The sequence below is a fragment of the Oryctolagus cuniculus genome, chromosome 12 (genome assembly GCF_051225735.1).
Source record: "Oryctolagus cuniculus isolate XC-2025 breed Fujian yellow rabbit chromosome 12, ASM5122573v1, whole genome shotgun sequence".
Classification (NCBI taxonomy): Eukaryota; Metazoa; Chordata; class Mammalia; order Lagomorpha; family Leporidae; genus Oryctolagus; species Oryctolagus cuniculus.
Window position 1 is genome coordinate 70553701 of NC_142878.1, and position 25152 is coordinate 70578852.

The 25152-nt window shown below is 43.7% G+C and overlaps 1 protein-coding gene across 21 annotated transcripts in view; it reads left to right on the top strand.

Moving 5' to 3' along the window:
• Positions 1–25152, top strand: part of SEMA6D (semaphorin 6D) — a 665819-nt gene that overhangs the window by 598489 nt on the left and 42178 nt on the right. For 12 of the 21 annotated variants that reach the window (XM_051822410.3, XM_070054136.2, XM_070054145.2 and 9 more), the window contains exon 1: positions 11214–11606. The exons of 2 other annotated variants lie outside the window; for them this stretch is intronic. The gene's annotated coding sequence lies outside the window, so the exon portion shown is untranslated. Of the gene's footprint in view, positions 1–11213; positions 11607–11884; positions 12603–14041; positions 14202–25152 lie in introns of those variants that run through there. 7 more of the 21 variants (XM_017348055.4, XM_002717873.6, XM_017348061.4 and 4 more) reach the window with 4 other exon arrangements.

A 25152-nucleotide genomic window follows, 5' to 3' on the forward strand; every position in this document is an offset into this window, starting at 1 on the left:
CCTGATCTACACTACCCTAAGAAAAACCAAAGAGCATTGTAAAATAATGATTTTGGATAGTTTCACAAGTTTTGAGGGCAGCCATCAACATTTTCTGAACCAGTGGTGAACTGAAAGTATATGACTGAACAGTCAACTCAAAAAGATATTAGTAAGACATGATGAACTGGCAGTCCATTTTCCTGTGTCTGTAAGCCTTGACTAGGGAATGGGACTAACTTCTTAATTCCCCTGCCGTGTGGTTTCCGTGTTAGAGGGCAGAGGCCAGCAGTGTGAAGGATGAAAGGTTCTCTCCCCAGCGCTCCTGAGCCCATCGACTGCACAAGGCAGGACTCACCTGCCTAACAAGAGGAAAACGAGCTTTCCTCTCACTTCCTGGTAGATATTTGGCTCATTGAGATTTTACTCTGCTTCTCTCTAAGATTTACGTTTTCCCTGTCTACTAGCTATAATTATAACAATAATTTCTCATTTTCTTCTGGGCATCTTCTCACGAACACCATGCCAACACTTGAAACTCCACTTACTCAAAACCAAACTCAATTATCCCCTCATGCAAATCTGTTCCACCTCCTGTGTCTTTATCTTGTATGATAAGTCAGTGTTTCTAAAATTCGGCCAGCCTAAGAAGCTGGGAAAACCCTGTGCCTCGTCTTGTCTGACACCCAAGCACCCCAGAGCTCTACTGTGTCTTCTTGGGCGCGTGCTTTCTTTTCCATTATTTCCACTCCTACTAGATCCCTCTTTTGTTTTTGACCCCTGCACTAGCATCCGTACTGTTGAGGCCTCTTGGTTCTGTAAGCTGTCCTTCCCTCTGCTTTGAGAGCAATCTAAAAGCACAACCGAGATTATGATAACATTTTCCTCAAAAATCTGTCTCTTCTAGGCACCTGAAAAAACATTCAGACGCCAGCTCATGCCAAGTCAGAAACTCCATACAATGATCGCATCCTGTTTTTGTCACATCTCCCACTACTTGCCTCCAGGAAGTCATCCCCCAAATAAGCCGTGCCTGTGCTGTCCACTTTAACAATGTCTTCAATGCAGTCCCTACCTTTGGATGCATTCCTTTTCAATGTCCCTGATTCAGCTCCTAGGACCCCCTGTCATGACATCATTTACAGCTCTTTCTATTATCCATTGTTGCACGTCCTAGTCCTCCACAGCACTTTTCCTCTGCCTCTGGATTTAGTATTTATAGCATTCTGCCATGTGTGGGGGTAGCTCCTTGCACATCTGTCTCTCCAGTTAGGGTGCACGCTCTCTCACTCATTATTCCATCCATCAAAAGTCTCCAGGGTTCCTGTCCCAGCTACTATTCTGGACAGCAATGATACAAAGGCCTAGTTTACTCTCTGAAGGAGCTCAGACTGATACATGACAAAGTATGTTAGTAAAGCCACGTGATGAGATAAATGCAATAAGGAAGTTCAAACAGCATAGAATGAGGAGATAGTGTGATAAGCACCAGACATAGTTTCCTAGGGCACAGATTCAAGGTCTGGCTGTGCCATGTAACTAGGCTGTCATTAACAAATCTCACTTGCCAAAGGAAGATTCCTACTACAGAATGTTCTATAAGAACCAAAATAAAATCAGTGAATTCCCAGGTGGTCTAGCAGATCCACTCTCAACCCCTTTCTCCCTGCTGTGTTCCCTCTGAGGCTGACCTTGAAGGACTGCACCTATGGACTACCTGCCTTACACTTTGGCTTCCAGTGAGGTTAAACCCATGAGGGAAACCAGCAGGAGATCAGAAACAGGAGTGAGAGTAGCTTGTGATGTTTATTTCCTTAGCCCCACGCCCTATAGATCACCCAGGCTGAGACTCCCTATAGGTTACAGCTCCTGCAACAATGGGGTGGTCTCCAACATTGTCTATATCTTCAGGTTCCACTAATTGCTCCTTCCTCTAAGGTGGGAAGGCCCCAGGGCGACTGGACCCTGTGGCCTTCCCCTTCTTTACAAACCGTGCCTTTATGAAAGGCTCTTCAAATGACCCAAGTCTAGTGTGCCATCTGTTCCCTGCCAGGCCTCTGAATGATAAAACTGCTTTTCGAATTTTAAGTTGCTGTCTACCTGCAAGGTATTTCTCATCTATCTCTGCACAGTGCTTTACACAAAGCAGATTGCTGCTATTAATAACAAATGGTGAAATGAATGTATGCAAGAACGAATGAGTGAATAATCCTGCCCCCTTCCACTTTAGTTACATTCTTGTGCTGAGGATATATCCTTGTCACCTTGATGGGATTTTATCATGCTCTAATTTGATTGGGGAGGTCTCCATTCCCTTGGAGTTCACTGTCTCAGATTCATTGCAGAAAGATCTGCTTTGGGATGTTTTTAAGCAGTTTAACTTGAAGTGGTTAACTTTGTTTCCAAATTCTAGAAATACTATGTCCCCACTCTGCAGGCTGCACATTTACCTAATATCAGAATGGATTATCTATTGGATTGCTTATTTATAATTTTTGTACTTTAACACAAAAGCTAACAAATAAGTCAAAAGCAAACATTTTTTCCTAGTACATTGAATCCAAGAGCACATTTTTAATAATTCTTTTAAAAATTATGTTTATTTATTTGTTAGGCAGAGAAACAGTTACAGACAAATCTCCCATACCATGGTTCATTCCCCAAATGCTGCCAACAACCAAGGTGGAGCCAGGCAGAAGAGAAGCCAGCAACCAGGAATTCAAAATAGGTCATCCACATGGTTATCAGAGATGCAAGTAATTGAGCCATCCGTTACCTGTTACCTCCCAGGGTGTATATGAGCGGGAAACTGGAATGGAGTGTGGAGCCAGCACTGGAATCCAGACACTACGATATGGGACTCAGACATCCCTTGTAGCAGTTTAATGGCTGAACCAAACACCAACCTCCTAAGAGAATCTTTAAAAAGGTATTAATACCCCAAAGTGGAGTAGTTTTTTCAGAACATAAAAAACAAACATGGGGCAGATAAGTTCCTCTACTTCTCCCTTTTATTTGACAATTGAACAATAGAACAGCCTACCCAAATCATGTATACAAAAAATAAATTGTAGGACTCAATAGTTTGATGTCTATGAGAGTTGAAATCATGACTAGTTAGATTTTATTATTAATTTATTTCCAGCCATTATAAACTCTCCTTGTTTGTTGAACCCCCATCTACCTCAACAATAGGAGATAGGCATTTTCCTCTTATTTTTATATTTCAGTTACTGAGCTTGATGGCTTACAAATGAGAAAGTGACCCACAGAAACTGACTGTAGAAAACATACCTTTAAGTAAACATGTTTAATAGTATGCTTTGGTACTGAGTAGGTATTATTCATTAGCAAATAATTGCATAACTGGAATTCTTAATTAAAAATTGTGATGAGAAATGAATCTGTTTACTTTGTAATTATGGTCCAGAAATTCAGAAACATATCAGGGTAGTTTGTGAGTATAATTTCAAAGATTTTAATATAGCAAAAAGAACTCATACAACCTTCAAACAGGAACTCTTGGAGGAAAAATCACACATATATACACAATGTGTGCATGGATCTAAACTCAGTAAGATTTGAAAAGTCAACAACTGAATACAGCTATGACATAGAAATATTCTAATGTAATGAGTATCTGATATTGTTAAAAAAAAAAAAAAGAACAACTCTAAATAGTTCTTCTGGACCTTTCTAGTTTTTCCAGAAAAGTTCTTTTGGCTTTGTAATTAAAACACAAAGTCAGATGATGGCAAATTCCATGAGGCTCCTTTTTTAGGCTTTCCTTAAAAGAATGCGTCTGAAGTGATTTTTCAACCTAGATCAACAATTCAAGCTTCCTGAAGACAGCCACCAAGGAGGGCATCCTGGACGGATGGTGGTAACATGAATCAGCCAGTGTTTAAATCTACCTCACTGGTTGGGGCCAACCTGGCAAGCAATTGATCATGTAAATTTAGAGGCCTGACTTGCTTTTGCTTGATGTCTGGCAACTGACGATAGGTTCGAAGGTCAGAGGGATTTGGGGGAAAGGAAATCTTGGGCAGAACACTTCGTGGAACTAAGCAAAGTTTAAACAAACTGGAAGTCTCTCCCGAGCCTCCTCCTGGTACATAATGAAACCCTTGTAACTGGGACTGGCAGAGATCACATCTGCTGTCACCTTATTTGTGTCACTGATGACTCAGTGGTACCATATCCAACACCAAAGATTTTAATACTTGTTAGCCAAATGTATCACCCTGTGTCCTGATGGGCCTTGCCAATGCACCACAGTTTAATAGGGCATTTGGTATTTTAGACAATTCCTGTTATTACAGCTGAACGCTAATAGTATTTGTTACTGATTTTACACCCAGAATATCAACTTCTTGCTGCCCAATACACATATTACCCTTCATTCCTCTAATATATTAGCAATATAATTTTCTATGAGTATAACCACCATATATTCAATGTTAAAAAGTAATAGTAAGTATCCTATCTGAGAAGGTAAAGAAGAAAGAAAAAAATGTATCCTTTGAGTACCTTTATTTGGATAGAAATTACCCAGAATCCTATTCTTCTTTTTTTTAACCAGTAGGTGGCACTAGTGGTGTCTGGCAATATACTTCTCATGAACAAAACTTTTTTGCATATAGAGCGCTTGGTGATTAAAATTTTGGGGAAAGTGTGGAAAAGGGTGATCATACAGCTCAATCATTAACAGAAATATTTGCAGCTAAACCAATCAGGTTTATTATAATAAATGTGCATGCTGTTAAATAAGTGTTTTTCTTACAGTTTCTGAATGATTCGCTCAGTTATAAAGGTAAAAGAATACATAAAAATAATGAACAGAGGTTTAAACTGTGCTGTAAATCTCATCTCAGAGATCCTGCCACTATATTTAAAGATAAACAAAAACTATCAAAAAGTTAGAAATTGGAGCAGAATTTTTAGCCTAGTTTTGAGCATCTAATTGGAAGTTTTTCAATATTTTTGCTTCAAGACATGCTTGCTTAAACTTGTGGTCTTTATGTTTTTCATGGCATAGACTACTAATAGAAAGAAAATTAGGATTGAAAGCCAACAGACCTGTGTTAGAGTCTAGTCTTTACACCTCTAGGGCTGAAAATCCTTTCAAGATAGCTAACATAACCAAGCCTGGGATACTTTGTTCATAGATGGGGTCTCACTCAGAGACCTATCATGAGCGTTAAGTGATATTATTGTGTCTAGCCAGTATCTGGGGTGTAACTGGTATCCAGCTAAGTTCCTTCTCCCTTTGTTGGTGTGAATTTTAATATTGGTTGAAGCAAAAATAAGATTAGGTAAGCACTGAGCCGGCGCCGTGGCTCAATAGGCTAATCCTCCACCTTGCGGCGCCGGCACACCGGGTTCTAGTCCCGGTTGGGGCGCCGGATTCTGTCCCGGTTGCCCCTCTTCCAGGCCAGCTCTCTGCTATGGCCAGGGAGTGCAGTGGAGGATGGCCCAGGTGCTTGGGCCCTGCACCCCATGGGAGACCAGGAAAAGCACCTGGATCCTGGCTCCTGCCATCGGATCAGCGCGGTGCGCCGGCTGCAGCAGCAGCCATTGGAGGGTGAACCAACAGCAAAGGAAGACCTTTCTCTCTCTGTCTCTCTCTCTCACTGTCCACTCTGCCTGTCAAAAAAAAGAAAGAAAGATTAGGTAAGCAGGCTTGCACTTTTTTTTTTTTTTTTTGAAAAAAGACTGATTTATTTAATGAAAGGTAGAGAGAGAGAAAGATCTTCATTCCACTGGTTCACTCCTCAAATGGTTGCAATAGCCAGATCTGGGCCAATCCAAAGCTAGGAGCCAGGAGCTTCCTCTGGGTCTCCTGAGCAGGTGCAAGGGTCCAAGCACTTGGGCCATCTTCCACTACCTTCCCAAGCCATAGCAGAGAGCTGGATTGAAGGTGGAGCAGCCAGTTCTCAAACCAGCACACATATAGGATGCTGGCACTTGCAGGCACAGTGCCCACCCCGAGGTTTGCTTTTAAAAACAAATTTTAAAGTATATTATTTGAAAGCAAATAAAAGGTTTTAATTCTCTGCCACTTTCTTTTGTTAAGGCATTATAGTAATTACAACATATTATTCAGCCCCAATTCTTCAAGGTCAGAAGCATGGTCACTGTAAATTTGTGAAGATCACTCAGTCAAGAATTTGGGGTCTCAGCTTCCTTTTTACTGAGATGTAAGCTGGCACTCCTCTCTCCTAAGTATTCCTTTCTAAAGCACATGTAAGAGGGCCGCTGCCATGGCTCAGTAGGCTAATCCTCTGCCTGTGGCGCCAGCATCCCAAACAGGTGCCGGTTCTAGTCCCGGCTGCTCCAGTCCAGCTCTCTGCTATGGCCTGTGCACCCTAGTGGGAGACCCAGAAGAAGGTCCTAGCTCCTGACTTCGCATCAGCTCAGCTCCAGCTGTTTCAGCCATTTGAGGAGTAAGCCAGCAGATGGAAGACCTCTCTCTGTGTGTTTCCCTCTCACTGTCTGCAACTCTACCTCTCAAATAAATACAATAAAATCTTTTTTAAAAAATGTACATGTAAGCACAGATAAGTCATACTGGCCGACTTGGTGTCTTTTTATAGCACCGTCCTTCCAGAAAGTTTATTTCAGTTTTGTTCAAAAGATCCTCGAGAAGATGGTGATAACATTCAGATCTCTTGTTTATTTTCAAAAGGGCTCATGTTATTAGAGGTTGTTTGCTCTCCATCTTTCTGATGGAAGTAACAATATATTTTGTAAAAGCCTGATTCTTTTGATTTCACTTGAGCACTCAGTGTCTTTCCACACAGTGGCACCTGCGGAGTCATTAGCAAAATTAGATAAATACCTGATTTATTATTTCCATAAATGTGTGGTGCATTCCCTTTGCTTAGAGTGAAAACCAAAAATTATTCACACTAAGGTAAAGCAATCAAAATTACTAAAAAAGCACATTTTTATCATTCCAAACATAGGCCTAGCTGTGGTGGTATACTATCATACTACATAATAATAGAAATGAATTATGTCAGTAAAATCTTGAGGTTTAAGATTTACCATGATAAATATTTTTCATTAAAGTGAAATATCTTGGCAGAGTCACTTTCATATGCATACTGTTGACACAAGGAGGCCAGCTGTGCCTATGCAGATGCTGAGATTTGGGTCTATATTATTAATGATTTATCATGTCATGGAGAGCTCAGATTAGTTTTGGAAGCAATCCCTTGCCACAAAAGCACTTACTTTTTGTAATGTGCGAATGCAAGGAATACTATATGTACATTCCAAATTAAAGCAATCACAGAAGCTGCTGCTACCTTTGAAATTTCAAAACTTTTTTTTTTATTTTGAAACATGGACTTCTACATCCTAAACTATATGATCCATTAAAATTCACACAAAGTGTTATTTCATATCAACTATATAGCGAGTAGTGTGTGTGCCTGAATTAATAGACATACGCACACAGATAAGGGAATGAAGGAGAGGGAATGGGACAACATTTATTGCAAACCTTTGTGTACCATGCCCTTTTGTCCTGAGTCTCTCGTTTAAAGTGAGGCTGGAGTGATTAAGCTTCTAATCCAATGCTGCAGAATTCCAGGATTCCACTGCCTTCAAGGCATCCATAAAAACCTGGTCTACTGTTCATTCTGGGCTTGCTGTGCTCCATGTCAGATGCTAAACACTTCACATCACATTCAATCGTCATAACATCCATTTGAGGTATTGTTATTATCATCTCTGTTTTACAGATCAGAAGACTGGAGCACAGTGTGGTTAAATAAATTACCCCAGGTCACAAATCTAGTGAGAAAAGTGTGTATTCGCATCCCGGCTGTCTAATATTCCAATGACTTCACTATTAACTACTGCTGCTAACTATGACCTTGCTATTAACTGTTACAATTTAGTAAGAAGTAGGATTCAAATCCTACTTAGTTACTATCTGTGTGACATTGGGCAAGTCACTTAAAATCCATAAGCCACCTATATAATAATGATAATAGCATTTACCTTGTAGAATTGTTGTGAGTTAATATTTATAAAATGCTCAGAAAAGAGCTTGGCACATATTATGCACTAACTCTTTATTTAATAACCATAATAGTTAAGGAGCTGTATTTTCTATTGATTGATACATTTTTTATTGACAATTACTTGCAGAAATTCTTGAAAATTTTTGGATAACTTTTATGTTTAAAGTTAGATTATAAATTAAGTTGCTATTTGCCACTGATGGGAGCATATGTAGATAACACTAAAGTATAATCTAGATTTCCTTTCTGGGCATGATAAAAGTCCAGTATCTCCATTTATTCATTTGTTCGCCCATATGCCCAGGGGACACTTGGTAAATAAATCCCTGCTCTGGAGGGGCGTTCAACCTAGAGATGACTACATTGTCTAATATAGCGTAGAAAGAGAGTGTGAGAAAGTTGTAGGTTATATGACCAGACCTGTGCTCGTGTTTACTGGGTGCACTGAGCTAGGCACTGGGACTGTCCAGGTAAACGAGACCCCTGCCGCTAGCAAGTGTCCAGTGGGAAGACATCCTCAGCAGATTCTTTGCTGTCAATTTCCTACATTATATCAGGGATCTTGTTAGAGGAACATAGGAGAGAGGCACTTACACCCAACCCAGAGCTGGCAGGATAACAGACTTGTGGACGTTGTCAACCAATTCTTGTGTTAAAAATACAAGAAGACAGAAATTAAACTGCATTAGACGGGGCCGGTGCCGTGGCTCACATGGTTGGTCCTCCGCCTGCGGCGCCAGCATCCCATATGGGCGCTGGGTTCTGGTCCCAGAACCCAGTCCAGCTCTCTGCTGTGGCCTGGGAGGACAGTGGAGGATGGCCCAGGTGCTTGGGCTCCTGCACCTGCATGGGAGACCAGGAGGAGGCGCTTGGATCCTGGCTTCAGATTGGTGTAGCGCACCTGCAGTTGCGGCCATTTGGAGAGTGAACCAAAGAAAGGGAGACCTTTCTTTATGTCTTTCTTTCTGTCTCTCTCTCTAACTCTGCCTGTCAGATTTAAAAAAAAAAAAAAAAAAAAAAAAAAAAAAAAAACACTGCCTTAGACAATACAGAGAAAGAGTTCCCCCAGAAAGTTGAAGCACCAAGAATCAGTGTGGCACAGTGGGGAACCGCAACTACCTAGCAATGCTGGCACCTAAAGCAAAAGGGAGGGAGAAGGGAAGGTGGGCATGAGGAAGGGGTGAAGAGTGTGTGTGATCAACTGATGGGGCCAAGCACTGATGGAAACCCCCAGCGAGGCAGCTGCATGAAGAGTGAGCCATCCTTAAGCTTCTTTCTACCGAAGTCCAAACAAAAAGAGTATCATTTTCCTATTGAGAGTCTCAGAACCAGGGCTATGGTAAATCCTTACGAGGACTATTGTAAAGAACACCATGTCTCCTTTCTGTGGCTGGATTGCCTATTTCCCTACCTCCGTCCTCCACAGCAGACCAAACATCAGGATGGACTCTGGGGTCTAGACGGATATTTAGACTGAAAATTGCATCTAGTCCATGGCTTGAAAAGACCGATCAGCAAATCCTTCCGGCACTTAAAAGTTTTTTATTCCTGGACTTAAGAACTCAGGGTAGGGTAAACCGCACTCTCTGGATGGCCTCTGTAAAGTTGGCCATGGCGGAATTTCAGCAAAAAGTCGGGAAACTGGAGAGATGAGCGCTTTCTCCCTCTCTGCTGTTACTACAGACACCGGACAACTCACCAGTGACTGACATGTCGCCAGGTGGATGGCGATGTGATTGCTCATCAAGGCAGCGATCACTCCCTAGCATCTTCATGCCAGGCACAGGGCCCTCTGGCTGCGGCGGGGCTTGCTCCCTGGATGGAGAAAACACGGAAGGAAGGGATGCCAGGAAACAGGCAGGCCCAGCAGTTCTGGGTCAGAAGTTGGCTGGGGAACGGCCTGACTGCCAAGTAACTTGCAGTGATGTCAGAGCCCAGCACCACCAGCAAACACCAGCCAGCCAGCCAACAAAAGGCTCAACAACAGAGACATCGCAGGGCTGTGTTGCCAAAACTGTTCTTTCCGCCCCCTACCCTTTTTCTTCTAAGAGGAAGACCGGCAGGAAGAGGGTTTATATTTGAAGAGCCCTCCCCTCCCCCGGCCCCTTCTTTTTGGTCACAAAGTGCGAACGAGTGAGGAAACAGTTCTGTGGATGAGTCGGGTAGCAGTTTTTTTTTTGGGGGGGGTGACCTTTTTTGAGTTCCTTTCCAAAGCTGGAGGAGGAAGTTTGAGAAACAACACAGAACAGGGTATTTTTCCCTAAACATCGGCATGTAACTTGGGGGGGGGGGGGGGCAGGGACCATGGAGGGAACGAAGACCTTTTTCTGTGTCCTCTCGGCTCTCACCGTGATTAACCATACTCAAGTGAAAATTAAAAGTTTGGCAAAAAAAAAATTTCTTTCTTTTTCTTTAAACGGAGCATCGTGGTTCATCCCAGCCATTTAGAGCCCTCAGGAATTCATACTTCCACTGGAAATTAATAAAGCATTCGTGGAAATGAAGTTTTGGATTAAATCCTTCTTGTTTAGGAATATATGACTTTTTTCCCCCTTTCATTTTTGACAGTCAATTTTAAATGATGTCACTTCAAGGACATTTTCATTTCTCCCACAACGTATTACACGAAACACTTGCCTGTAAAACCGGCTCATTAGCCTGCAAAATTATACTGTACTGAATGGCTTTCATTCAACGGAGAAATGGGATTTTTAGGAGGCAATTTCTGTATTTTATAAAGATAAAGCAATGTTTGATTGCTTCTCCCCAGCTGTTTTGCTTAGTGGTTATAAAGAGAAATTGTGGGGGGGGGGGGAGGTAAAGCGGGGGCGGGCTGCTAAGGATGTGCTTCAAAAAAAAAAATAATAAATCTCACACCAGAAAACTAAGGCAGAACTTCCCGGAACGGCTGCGCCCGCAGCTCCACCGGGCTGCAATGGTCGTCCTCTGGTGACTGGAGGAAAGCTCTGAGAAGCGAGGCGAGGAGGACCGAGGGGGAGAAGCGCTAAGGCTGCTTGGCAGGCTGCAGCGGCCGCCGCGAGCTGGAAGACTGAGGCGCGGCGCGGCGCTGGAAGGAGCAGCTCCTCCGAGGTGGGGAGGGAGGGAGGGCGCGCAGCGGAGCCACACCGAGAGGAGGGACGCGGAGGCCACCGAGGGGTCAGCGGGGCCGCGGCGCCAGGGTGGGGGCCTCCAGGCGGCGCTGGCCGCGGCGCTGGGGCGAGGGCGAGCGCGCCGTGCCGCCCGCGCCTCCTGCCGTCGGCTCCCGGGGGTGGGACCCGCGCCGGGAGCCGCTGAGTGCGTGGAGGGAACCCGGCGCGGCTCGCCTGATGGATTGACTTGGAGATGGATCGAATTACACCATTTGCTGTGCAGCGGTTTGTTTTGCTCCTGCTCCGTCCCGCCGCCGCGGCAGCAGCCGCTGCAAGACCGGGTGGTGGCGAGTTTCAGGATTCTGTCGAGGACGCCGACACCTAAGGAGACCGAGGGATTTCTTTTCTGCATTTTCGCCTTTATTTGCTTTTTCCTCCCGGAGCGTGACAAGCTTTTTATTATCATTATTTTATTTTGTAGCAGCCACCCCCCCCCCATGAGGTAAGACAGTCTTTTACAAATTTGCTGATGTTCCGCGAGCGTGATGGGGTGGGACCTAGAACCTCGGAGAGTCAGCACGCAGCCCCCCACCCCCGCCGGTGTGTGTGCACGCGCGTGTGTGCGTTGTCACTAAGGAGCCGATTGCTTTTCCAAGCCGCCCTCCGGCCAGCAGAGCTAGGGACGCGCACGGGGGTCTAGCGGAGCCGTCAAAACTGGCAGCGCCTGGGGGAGGGGCCCGCGGACGCCCAAGACCTCCCCCATCGTACGCCCCCTTCCAAGAAGGAGGTGGAACAGCCGAGGGGTGAGGACGGCGAGAAAAAGTTTCTCGCTAGCCAGGGCCAGCCCGGCGCTCGCTCGCACACTGTCAGGGGCTGTCGGGGCCGCCTCGGGTTCCTGGCCCCCGCGCTCCCAGCTCGCGGCTCAGAGCCAGGCCGAGGCCGAAGGAGCCGGCTGCAGGCTCGGCCCTGGATCGGACGCCTGGATCGCCTGGGTCCGGTCGGAGCAGCCACCCCACGGGCGCCGCTACCTGTCCGAGAGCTGCGGGGTGGGACCGCTGGCGAGGGGCGGGGGCTCGGTGACTTGGCCGCCTCCCCACCCACGCCCCCCTGGCTCCGGCTCTCGCTCCTGCCCTGAGGGCTGGGTCGCTGCCCACCACTCCTCTCCTGCTGCTGGCCCAGCGCGCGCCCGGGGAAGGCGAGCAGGCTCCGGGGTCCGGGGCTGCCCACCCCACCGCCCACCCGGCCCCCCGGGCTTCTGCTCCTGGCCACTTGTCTCCGGCAACTTTCCGTGCTTTGTTCTCGGCTGGAAATGCTTCGCGGAAGCGCCTCGGTCGGGGTCTCCGCCAGGAGGCAAGAGCTCGGCGCAGAGATGGGTTGCGTTCTCGTCTGCCCATCAATTATGGATGGAAACAAATAAGGAAGAGTCAATTTTGCATGAGCCCCTGCTCCGGCGGCGAGAGGCGTCGGCTGCGCTGGCGGGGGCATGGCGAGCAGGAAGGTAGGGAAACTTTCACAGCGGCGCAGAAACCCAGACGTAGCCCGCCTCGGGTCCCCCAGGAAGGGCTTAGAGCCCCCTCTTCCGTGTGGGACCCTGGGCTTGGAAGCAAAGGGCACCAGGGTTTGGAGGTGTGCATGAGGACTGGGTTTGAAAAATCGCTGCTCAGTTGGCTCTCGGGACCCTTGCTGTCAGGTGATTGTTTTTAGGAGCTGAACTTGTAAAAAGCCGAATGCAGGGGAGCTAGGTGTGTGGATTCCAGGACCGGCGTGAATCAGGGGTACCGCCGGTTTCAGGGGAGCAGTGAGTGTAGCATCCCAGCCCCTCGCCGCTCGGAGCTGGCACATTTTCCCACAGAAAGGACGGTAGATCTTTATTTTAAATGCATAGGCTTTGTAAACAGACATTGGACCTGTGTCTGCCACTGCATCGCCTGCTTTCCCAAAAATAGCCCCACTGTTTCCGATGACTTGGAGGGACAGTTTCTCCCCAAAACTTCTGGCTAGGAAAAATTTTGGATCTTCAGTAAAGCGTACGGGTGCTTTGCAAGGTTGCTGTTCCCACCGCTTAGTATTTGGGCAATCGAGTGGACTATTTTGTTTATTTCAAGAGTGAAGTCCTAGGAAGATGGTTTCACATTTTTTTTTTTTTTCTAAACTGGTTGGGTCTGTGTCCCTGAGAACAGGAGAAAGAGTTGTTGGAGGCAAATTTTCAAGGTTTCTTCCAGGCAGTATTGAGAAATCTTATCTCAGACAGCTGCGGGGGAGGATTTTACTATCCTTTTGGTGGTTGAAAACAATAGGTTTTGGTGGTGGTTTATTCCTGCTGTTTAAAAAGCCCTCTCGCTCTCTTAGGTATCTAACTCAGGAAATTAAGTTGTGTGTAGTCAGGTTTAATGTAGTGAGTGACAGGCAAATTCTGTCAAGCTGGCAGTTATTACACAAACATTTACTCTGGCTTAGATAAATAAAAATTGCCAGATAAGCTCTGAGATTTGGGTCTCTATTGCCATGAACCTAAACATCTTGAGATAAATACACTGTAGCTCAGCCATCGTTGAGTTGTTTTTTGATAGTTAGTGTCTGAGCTTTTATTTGGATGTCTAGAACATGCTCTCGGAAAGATGGTTAAATAGATTACCCGAAGATTTCCAAAATGTGTGGTTTTCTTCCATTGGCACATTTAGATAGATTAACAACCAGCTATGGTTTCTTACTGGATCTTACAGAATGTTGTTACCTGACCTCATGTGTCTACTGGGCGTGTTACTATACAGAACCTCTTATATATATATATTTTTTTTTTTGAGAAACCTTTCTACGATACAGGAAAGTATACCAGGAATATTGTGACTTCCCCATCACCAGCCAGCTGGTTAACTTGAGTTTGATTTAGATTTGTGGGCATTCTGCCTTTTTTTTTTTTCTGGTGCCCTCTAATAGCACCATCTGGTCATGTCTCCCCTGGTTTGATGGATTTGAAAGATGGCTGTGACGTAAGCCTGTTCGTCCGCAGAGTGAGGGCAACTTGGGAATCCAGAGGACTTCAGTTCACTTGCTTGCTGTATGTGCAGGAAGGCTCTGTCCAGTAACTGTGCCTGGGGTAAGTGGCTCCCTAAATCATACGGGATAGCTCCTATCCCCTGAGAGGCCATGGACAAGTAAACAAAAATTAGAACTGTGATTCACAAAGATGCCCATAATTGTTAAGGACTTATTGACTGGAGAAGTTTTCACTTCTTGTTGCTCCATCCTAATGACCCATGGTAATTAGCTTAGTCATTGTTCTTGCATGTGAGTTTCACTAAGATACAAAGAGTGAAAAATGCATCTGAAATAGGGTCATTTTTCACTCTTCTGATATATTTTCTGCAGAGTTAAGAGCCTGGCCGAATGCCTAGCCATTATTAGTGTAACCATAGGAGGTGAACTCCTTCCTTAGCATATTACAAGATAAAATATTATCTTTTATTTCGATTAATACACTTTCAGCCTGCACATTGTAGATTCATTTCTTGAGGAAGCAAGAGACCATTGGCATAGGCCAGTCAGTCTTGGTTGGTTACATGTCCTTTCGCCAGGAGTTGTCTTAGCCAGTGTTCCAACCCTGTGTGGGCCAGTCATGTTTCTGTATGTCCAACTTGAGCAAGAATTCAAGAATTAGAAGAAAAAAAAAAGAATAATGAAAGGGATCATTTGACAAGAAATGTAAATATGCACCTTTCTTTTGAAGCCTGTTGTTTTATCCTATAGAGATTTTAAAGCAATATGGTCCACACCAAATATTTACAGAGATTCAGACTTCTTGCCTTTGACATAAATGAATGATGCAGTATACTATCAGGAGAATTCACGGACTGAATGTGTCATTAGAGTGGGAGATCTCACTTTCTCTGACTTATGTGATTGGAGACAGCGTTCAAATCCACCAAAGCCTGTGTCTTAGGTTGCTGCTTATTTTGTGAACAGCTGCCAACTTCCAGTTGGGGAAAAAAGTGTATTTTGATTTCTTCCCATGCCACATGAAGAGAACAAAAGTCGCAAAGCTCTGGGCAGCATACCCTGGCACTTTTTTGTTGAAGTGGCTGTACTTGCACGGAGGACTGATAATTGAAGCTGTCTCTATTTTTCCCAAGAAAACTACTAATCTTTTACTTTGAAAAAACAACCATTTACATTGCCAAGGGCGATCAAATCAGTGGTCCACCCAGATACCACATGAGGTGTACTTATTTCTCAAACTTCTTTCCTATTAGGCTTTTGTTAACTCATCCAGATTAGCATTTTAACAACCCTGAAGTGAACTCCTGCCATTCTCTCTACTTGGACACAGTATGTAGATCATCCATCATCCTGTCCTTGGCTACAACAGGCTGCTGGCTCCATCACCATTTGGAGCTACACAGAACCCATCCGACTGTGAACAGCACAGCTGGCTACAGCAATTTTTTCTTCCACACCACTGGCAGCATTGTCTGGCTGTGGTAACTAAAGTTAACACCCAGAACAGGAAGTTTCCGTTGTTTTGCAACCTGTGCCAGGCCCCCTCATCCAGGTCTGGGGGCACCCCTGCCAAAAGACCTTGCCGAATTGCTGTGGTATGTTCCAGATAAAAGGGGGCTTGCCCCAACCTTAAGTGACCGCAAGAAAGACTCACTATGCTTGGTAAGTTTAAACTGCTAGAGTTACAGAATTAGAAGGAGCCTGTCATTCAGGCCCCATTCATCCTATACTTTGAGAATGTATTCTATTTGAAAAGGTACAGAAAGAAATGAAGCAGCCTTTAGCTTGAGATCACAAATGACTGAAGAGAGAAAAAGACCCAGTCCTTGGGTGAACTGAGTTTCTTACTCCTTCATCTTTTCACAAACGACATGGATTGTACCTATTCCTAATTGTGGGTTCTGTGTCTCATAGTACTCAATGTTTTCTATCCCATTTGTTGTGTTGTTTTCTTCTTTTGTCCCGGTAAGATATCCATTACAGTAGTGATTACTTGTCAAGCAATCATAACATGAATTAGATGCATGCAGCTTATAGATGATGTAGCCAAGCTTTGTTGTTTGTTTAATTCTGGCTTTAGAGTTTGCTGTGTACAACAGAAATGGCCTGGTGTTTTGGTGTGAGTTAGGTGGTAGTCTCTGTCCTCTGCACACCAGAAAACAACGAGGGGGAGGAGGTGGAGAAGGGTGATGAAGATGATGATGGGATGAAGGGGAGAGTGAAGAGATGATGATGGAGGAGGAAGTGAGGGAGGATGAGGAGAGTGATGATGGTGGAGGAGGAAGAGGAGAAAATAGTACCAATCAATATAGAACACTGAATGTTCATGTGCTTATTAAATTCCAGACACCATACTAGGATTTTTATATCTTGATTATGTCATGAAGAAAAACCCACAAACAACTGCATGAAGTGGGCACTATGATTTTGCTTCTTTATGAAAGAAGAAACAGAGGGACTGGGAAAGTGTAGTAACTTTCTTAGATCACGTGACGGAGTTAGGATTTGAACTCGGGTCTTGTAATATCTCATCCCACTTTTTCATCACAGCACTGAAGTGCTTCCAAGAACATAGACCGCCCTGAAACGTTTTGTCTCCTTAACGTTTCTTACACTTGATTCTCAATAAAACAGTCATCTTTAGGGGAAAAACTATACTGAATGAAATAATATGCTCAGTATGGGTATACTCTTAAATCATAACCTTTTTTCCCTCACCCTAAATCATGTTGTTACATTCCTCTTCCATTTTTATTTCTTTGGCCAAATAATTATGACATACTCTTCTTCCCAAGTGTCCTAGAGCAGTAGCTTCTCCTATCATTTTTTTTCCATGTGAGACTTTTCTGTCCACGATTATAGTGGCACAGGACAAATGGCAAGATCCATCACTCTCCACCCAAAAGTGCTTCTGTGTCTGGTTGCCGTTGATATTCATTTCCCTGATCTTGGCAGGTGAAGATCCATTATGTATCTTGGTCCCATTTCCCAGGAGTATTTATGGGCCCCATCAGCAAAGACAGTGAGAGCTGCAGCTGTTCCAGCATTAGCGGCTCCAGGATGGGAACTATATTATTAAAGTTGACTGTGTATCACATGAACCATGCTTTTTTTCTTGGTTGTGATTGTGGGAGAATCCTTTTGTCTATAGGAATCAGACCATCATCGAGAAGTTGTCACCAATGCATTGGCAATTTTTTTTTCTGGTTTGTTATTCTTTTCATTCAGGATTGCTGTGGGAGGGGGGAGAACCCAAATGTATGCATTCCCACTACACATAATGCTGAGATGTAAGGTTTTCAACATATATTTATGGGGAAGGAAATATGGGTTTTAAAAGTTCAATATGTTGGTACATATAATAAAGCCTTAGGAAGATCTACAATTACTTAGCCTATTGTTGGAGTCTGTACTTAAAAATAAAGTTAGAAGTTTTACCCAGTCAGGGAACTGGCACATAAGAACTAGTGCAGATGAAGCTCTTTGAGAAAAATCACACTTTCTTTCATGTCCCAGGAATAGGCTCTCTGCAAACCAGGGGCTTAGACTCTTATCTACCTTGGCCTACAACTCACTTGTTATTAGAAAGGTCTTTGGAAGCTTGCTTGGTCTGCAGTCTACTGTCTGCTATATTTGTCACCCAATCTCCAGACCTCCGCTGGGTAATAGTTGAATCAAATAAAGATATTATTAAAGCTACAGAAGAAGAAGAGGAGGCAGGAGAAAGAACAATGCAGGGTGCAGTTGCTTCTGTTTGTGCCACTGCTGGAGACATTGAAGAGGGGCTTAAGGAGGAACATGACACAGTTCTGGAGCCCAAAGTTTTCGCGGAGTGCCACTGTAGAGACAAGGTAAACAAATTGCTGAAGTAAAGTGGTATGTGTTTTCGGTGCCAGAAAAGATAGACACAGACCCATGGCAGTTGAGTGGAGTGAGAGGTTATTTCTGGCTAGGGTGGTCAGGGAAGACTTTGTGGAGCCACTGGTATTTGAGCTGATCCTTGAACTAGGTAGGATTTGGACAGGTGGACAGTGCGGGTGGGTGGAGGAGGTGTTGAGAGGGAGGACATTCCAGGCATACAGAACAGCCTGGGCCAAAGCCCTGGGGTAGGGTGGGGCAGAGTAGAAGTCTAGATAATTTCTCCATGTTTCAGTCCTTACCTCCAACAGCCTCGCGCTGCAGGTGTGAAAAGACAGTTTGTTGTGCAGTCCTCAGATGTCTACTGGGTGTCTCTGGTCTACTGTACTTAACCATTCAGCAGGTGGCCCCACAGCTTAAGCCATCAGAATGAATGGGATCTATCTTGTGGCAATTCAGTAGGTGGCTCCGTGATCAGAACTAAAACCCCCACATCAGCTGCCAGCTGGTTCAGTGGCACACGTGAGCATCGCAGTGGGTAACGTGCTTTGCCTCAAATTATCCAGCAAGATGGTTCTCCTCACAGAGGTGTTCAGCAGCACCAAAGAAGAGGTTGTTGTTTCATCAGCTTCGTCTTTTAGTTAAAACTTGAAAACTCTAGACATACAAATGAGTATATTGTATATGTACATGGGGATTCAGGAGGGGAGTAAAGGAGATGTGGATGTAAGAGTAGAAACATTGAAACCATGATAACCATATACTGCAGGCCCCATGAGGCTGTATTGCTTCTTCACTGTAGGTTAGCAAAGGGAATGACACATAGTAAGTATTTAACAAATATTTTAATAAGTGTATTGAGTTGGACTTTGTATTAAATTGCAGAGAGAGCCGGTTGTGGCTGGCAAACTGTGCAAGGAGTAGGGCTGGAGCTATGACAATTGTATCCTTATAGAGAAAGGGGAAATGACTTGGAAAGCTCTAAGTACTTCCTCTTGGAAAACCTCATCCCTGAGGGTCCCTGGGGATTCAGCATCCTTTGTGGGTCTGAATTGTCAGGATAAATCTTTCTGCCATCAGCAACTCCCCATGTCCCCCACTTTCCCAATTCCTTTCCCGCCCTTCTTCCCACCATGCCCAATCCCCATCCCCAAGTGAAGCTGTTAGGGCGCTGGAGTTTCCCAGCCATCAGTAAGCCAGAAGTTCTGTGTCGTGTAAGTAGGCTGATTAGAAAACATAAGAAAGGAACAATAAAACGAAAACAGTGACATTAGGGAATGTTCAAGTCAATTCCTTTGCCAAAAATTGCTCCGGTGGTTCAGTTTTCCATGTTATCCTTAAGTCTTTTACACGTTAATGGCTACATGACAGGCAGTCTAAGAGAGGAATCTTAAGCTTGAAGTATCACTGCCAATTAGAGATCAATCAGAAATCATAAAATTGGCCAATAGGGAAAACAGATTAAGCATAAATAGACGCAGTATTGGGAACTTTTCAGGAATATTCCAGTGACATAAAGCAGAGAACCTGTTTAGTAATTGGTCTGGCTCCCACCCAGTTCTGTTAAAGTGAAGGTTGCAAGCTGCCTCCCCCTGCATGAAGCACAGTTGCCTCCAGACAGGTTCTAAAATAAACTGGCCTGGCTCAACAAGACTAATAATAACAGCCGGCACTTACAGTGTGCTTGCCCTGTGCCGTGGCACTGTGCCGAGCACTTTAAATATGCTATCTAATTTAATGCCACCCCTGAGAGTATAGGACTAATAGCTAACTGAGAGTTAACGTATATTCAGTGCTTACTGTGTGCCTGATACTCTTCTCCATACCTACAGTAAATCATTTGGTCAGCGATCTGTGAGGTACTATTATGTGAATAGTATTCTTGTTTTACACAGCAGGAGACTGAGGCATGAGAGATCCACTATTTAGCGAATAGTGGAACCAGGGGGCTTGGATCCATTAGAGGCAGTAGTGTACTATGGTGGTTGGGAGTATGAATTCCGGAGCCAGTCTCATGGAGGGGTGGGGGATGGGAGGTGAGTCTTGGTTGTGTGATTGATATGCTGTGTGATCTTGGACAGATGACTTAACTTCTCTGAGCCTCAGTTTCATCTTTTGAGAAGTGGATGATGATGGTAGTACCCACCTTCCAGGATTGTTGTCAGACATAAATGAATTAATATTTGAACAGCACTTAGAATAGTGCTTGGCATGCACTGTGCGCTATAAATATATCACTGTCTGTTAAATAAAAATAAATGTAGTCTGGCTCTAGGACTGTGCTTTTAGCCTTATACTGTGCCGTCTTCCCATGTGTAATTTTTATCATACCTCTTTAACTGATAGATATATACCTTGAAGCCAGTCCCACCATAGCTGTCTTCTACTCCCGTCCACAACACTTGCCACACAGCCAGCCAGACTGGAAGAGGGAATTTGGCGTGAGGGGTCTGGTGGTTTACAGATTTACGCCAGACCTTAATGCCTAGTTGAAGACCCCTAACCCAGCGGTCAGCTGTTTAAGTATCATGACATTAGAAATCTGGCTACCACTATCAGTTGTGTCAAAGGACAATTGCAGATAATAGGCATGCCCTGAATGCTGGCTGCTGGGCTGATAGGAACCTGTAATAATACCAGGAAAACCCATGCATACTCCCAAACCATCCCTGTCACCACCCACATCGTTGATCTCTGCCAGTAATCTTCAAACTTTAAGATTCAGCAGAACCACATAAGAATAAAAATCAGATTCCCGGAGCTCCAACACTAATGGGTCTTTTATGCTGGGCCTAGAATGGAGCCTAAGAGCCTGTTTTTAACAACCACCACTGGTATCTCAAGGCCTATTACTCCTTCAGCACACATTGAGAAAATGTGTGCTGGAGTAGCCAGAGCTGCTGTAACATCGGTGTGCCTGCAGGTATTGCCTGGCATCTTGTTAAAATGCAGGTTCTCCCACAGTATAGGGAGAATGACTGTGAACCAAAGACATCCCAGCCAGCTCATGAAACAGTGAAGAAACTAATAAAATCTGCTCAAAGCTAAAGAGGCCTTTTTTTTTTTCCAGTTTGCAAAAGATCTTCATAGTGAGCAGAAATTATGAAAGAAAAGGGCACTCACTTATTTCTGCTGACTAGCCTATATCATTTCATAAATGGAGTCCTGAGCCAGTATTCATATCAACAGTTTTTGATTTAATGATAAACTGAGATAAGGGTAATCAAACTTCATGCTTCAGGGCATAAGGTGATTGCCTGCTGTGGTCAGGATGGAATTTTTTCCCTTGTGCTTTGCACAATTGACTAGATGCATTAGAGAGAGTATTCAGGCTGTGCTTGGGAGAGCAGGGGCCGGAAGCTCTGGCAAGAAAACAACTCCACTGGCTGAGATCAAATGGGAAATATTCTGTTTTGTGATGAACAACCCCGTCATCATTTAGCTTTATCATTTTTGTTTAATGTTAAGATGCTGTATACTGTATGTGTATACTTCTAAGAGCCACACAAGGAGGCTAGAAATGTGCTGTGTTTGGAAGCAGATGCTCTGCACTCCAGCTGTAGCCAACAGACTGAACCTCTCATGACCTGGGGAAAGCATTATTCCCTTGGAGAACAGTTCCCTCATCTGTCCCTTTGATCATCAAGTAAGACTGTAGATGATAGTGCTTCATAAAATTTGGATAGTTGCTGTTCAAAGACATGTATTATTGTGATACAATGAGATATTCTTTATGGAATCACCATTTGTTATCCTCAACAATATATAAACCCATGCTCTATGTGATAATATACTATGCATAGTGACAGTGAACAATTAGTGAGTTCTTAATCCGTACCAAGCTATGAGTCTATTATTTACATTCTTCATTGAATGTTTGTATTACCCTTTTGGGTTTCATACTTTTTCATTCCCATTTTGTAGAAGACACACAGATGCTCAAGGGGTATCAGTTTCCCATTACTGAGGTCAGAAGTTGGAAGTAAGTTTCACTGGACTAAAAGGGCATCAACCCTAGGGGAGAATTCGTATCCCCACACTTTGTAGCTTGCGGAGGGTGTCTTCACTTATTCCCTGGGGCCTGTTCCTCTTCTTCAAGGTGAGCAAGCCTTGAATCTGACGTCCACTTGCATAGTCACATCTCCTTCTTTGACTCTTCTGCCTCTCTGTTCCATCTGTTTGAGGATCCTTCTGATTACATTGGACCCATCCAGATAATCTGGGATAATCTCCCTATTTCAAGATCCTCTACTTAATCAATATGCAAAATCCCTCTTGCAGTATAAGTCAGTGCATTCACAGGTTCCAGGGACTGGGGCATGGACATCTTTCATGGGCAGGGACTTTATCCTGCCTGCACAGTGAAGTACCTTGCTTGGGTTACACAGTGGCAGAGTCAAAATTCACACCCAAGTCTAAGTTTGTCTGTCTTCACAGCCCCAGATCTCAACCTCTGACTATAAACTTCAATTTAATCAGTGGAAGAAGCAGTAAATCATACAGTTGAAGTGTAAATAATCAATGTAAATATAGTCAGCATAGGAATAACAACACAGACATTAACCTTACTGATCTTCACGTCCTACTTGGTAATAGACGTGAACTCATTCGTTGATTTGTTCTGAGTGTGGATATCTGATTGACTTTTTTTACAAGGATCCCTGAATCCATTTGTCTTTCACTGGGTGATTTAATGAACAAGGAGCCTTTGGGAGAACAAGTGACCACTGAGGAGGTTGATAGGAAAGGCTTTTAGTGGAGCTGCCAGTTTGCAAAGGATGGTGGGAAAAAAGACGAAGATGACAGGGACAGACTTTCCTTTGCTAGCTCTGGCAATTTCTCTTGGCCACTTGGATGAGTTCCTCAGATTAGACCATCCCACATCATCCACTGAAAGCCAAGACCACCTCCAGCTTGGGAGGCTTGTGACTCTCAGGTCAACTAGAAAATCAAGAGCCTATATTGTGTGAGGTCTCCAAAAGGCTGTACCAAGTTAAGAGAGGCCTCTCCCTCATTCTTCCCAATCTCTCTCTTCTCTGCCCTTCGTCACACACTTAGTTAATATCTGAGGTTTAGTATACTCTCAAGTTCAAAATGTGTACCCATCACTGAAAAGGCTGTCTGAACAATTTGAAAAAGGAGGAAGAACACAGATCTTGGCATCTGGAGTCTGTCCTAGGTCAACTATTAGCCAACCAGAAATCTGTGGTCAAAGCACCGTCCTTGCTGGCCTTAGTTTTCTTTTGAGAGCAAAGTGAGGAGGAAAGGGGCAACAGAGAGAGTCTAGCTGACCTCTAAGTTCTTGCTAGGCATAGGACTCCATAATGCTGTATTTATCTATGTGTGTTAATTACTGGGCAGGAGGATCAGATAGAAGAGTGATTTTAAAAACTATGAATCTGCTTCCTGAATGGGGGTATAGCTATCTGTATAAAGAGACAGACACACAGATAGTTCAACTTTGCAAATTTATTCTTGCCATTTACCTTTTACAGCACCTTGCCCTTTTCTTACGGGATCACTTAAACTTCACTGCTGCTAATATAGTTTTTAGACTCAATTTTCAGAAATGCATAGATAATATTTTCAGTTAGCGGTAATTGCACATCATGCCGCTCTCAGGAGTTGATACGTTACTATCACACAATTTCTCTGTAATTTTCAGTTATATCCCTGAAGGGCCATCCCTCATGGAGCATGTAGAACTGAGAGGACAAATGAGTTTCAAAGTAGAGAGCCAAGTCGGACTTAGTGGTAGTGGCTATTGCCACTTGTGTTGCAGAAATTTGTATGCCTGCTTCCAAGGTCAAGGAGAAAAAGAATGTCTGGATTGATTCACACAGTCTTCTGTGAAAAGGAGAGGGTATATGGTAGCCCAGAACGGCAAATTGGCCATCTTTGATTCAGTATTTGCTTTAGAGGTACAAATCTCTCTGAAAGCACTCATCCTCATTAAGCATGATCTCTGTACAGGCTGGTGAGGATTTAAGGCAAATATCTGAAATGATGTCTTAGCTCACTGCAAGCATGGAGCTTGAGTTCTCTGACCCATGGGAAGGAAGATATGACACTTCAGGTGCATGAAGAACCTTGGTAATGATCACACAGTTCTTGCAATTTGACGTATTCTGTTGCATATTCCCTCAATTATTCCCACTATCTTTAACATTTTATCAGAATTTCAAAGCTGTTATAAATGATTATGCTAGTATAGATACCTCCTTTGCTATATTTTGATATATGTAGTGTAGATGGGTAGGTATTTGAATATATAACACTATCGTATATGTGTCTACATACCCATATGGAGAATCTGAATGAAAATCTTCCAAGTCTGACATACATAGGTTAGAATCCTGTCCTGTTTGCTTAACAGATGTGAGAAATTGCATATATCACTAGTTTCTTTTAGTTTCCTTTTATGTAATAGAAAGAAAATATTCTTAAAGAGATGTGAAATCAGTTAGAGATAATGCATAGAAAGTGGCCATTGCAGTATTTAGAACACAGTCATACTGGACTTTTCATCATTAGAATGCTCCATACTACATGTAACAGAAAACCCGATTCAAAATTGCTTAAACCGTTAGGACCTCATTAAGTCACATAATAAGATGCCCTGAGACGTGGTGGTTCCAAGGTTGATTAATTCTTTGGCTGAACAGAGTCATCACAGAGTCAAGTACTTTCTGTGTCACTTCTCTGCATTTCTCAGCCTGTTAGACGTCTCCTTAGCCAGCTCTTTTCATGTCCCCAATAGAACAGATATGTCCCAGGTGAGAATCCAATAGGTTAAGAGACCAGCATGTCCTTGGAAACCTCTCCCAGTGACAGACTTTCCTTCTTAGAATCATGTCACCTGTTGGAGGCTGATACCCTTGGGAGGGGAATGGGACCATCACTGTTGACTTAGTTGGGGGAGGTTGGCTTATGGCTACAAAAACAAAGTCCATGTTTTGTTATCAAGTATTTGCACAATGCTAAATATGCATATTATGTATACACATTACACATTACATTAAAACCATTGTGAGTATACTCAAACTATAAAATTTTGATGTTTGGCCACAAATATTTTTCTGACATTGTTTGAAACTTTTGCATGACTGGAACATAATTTGCATTTATTTGGGCAATTTAAAAATATAAGAGCTATGACCCTGGAGGAAAATTCTACCAAATTAGCTTTCACT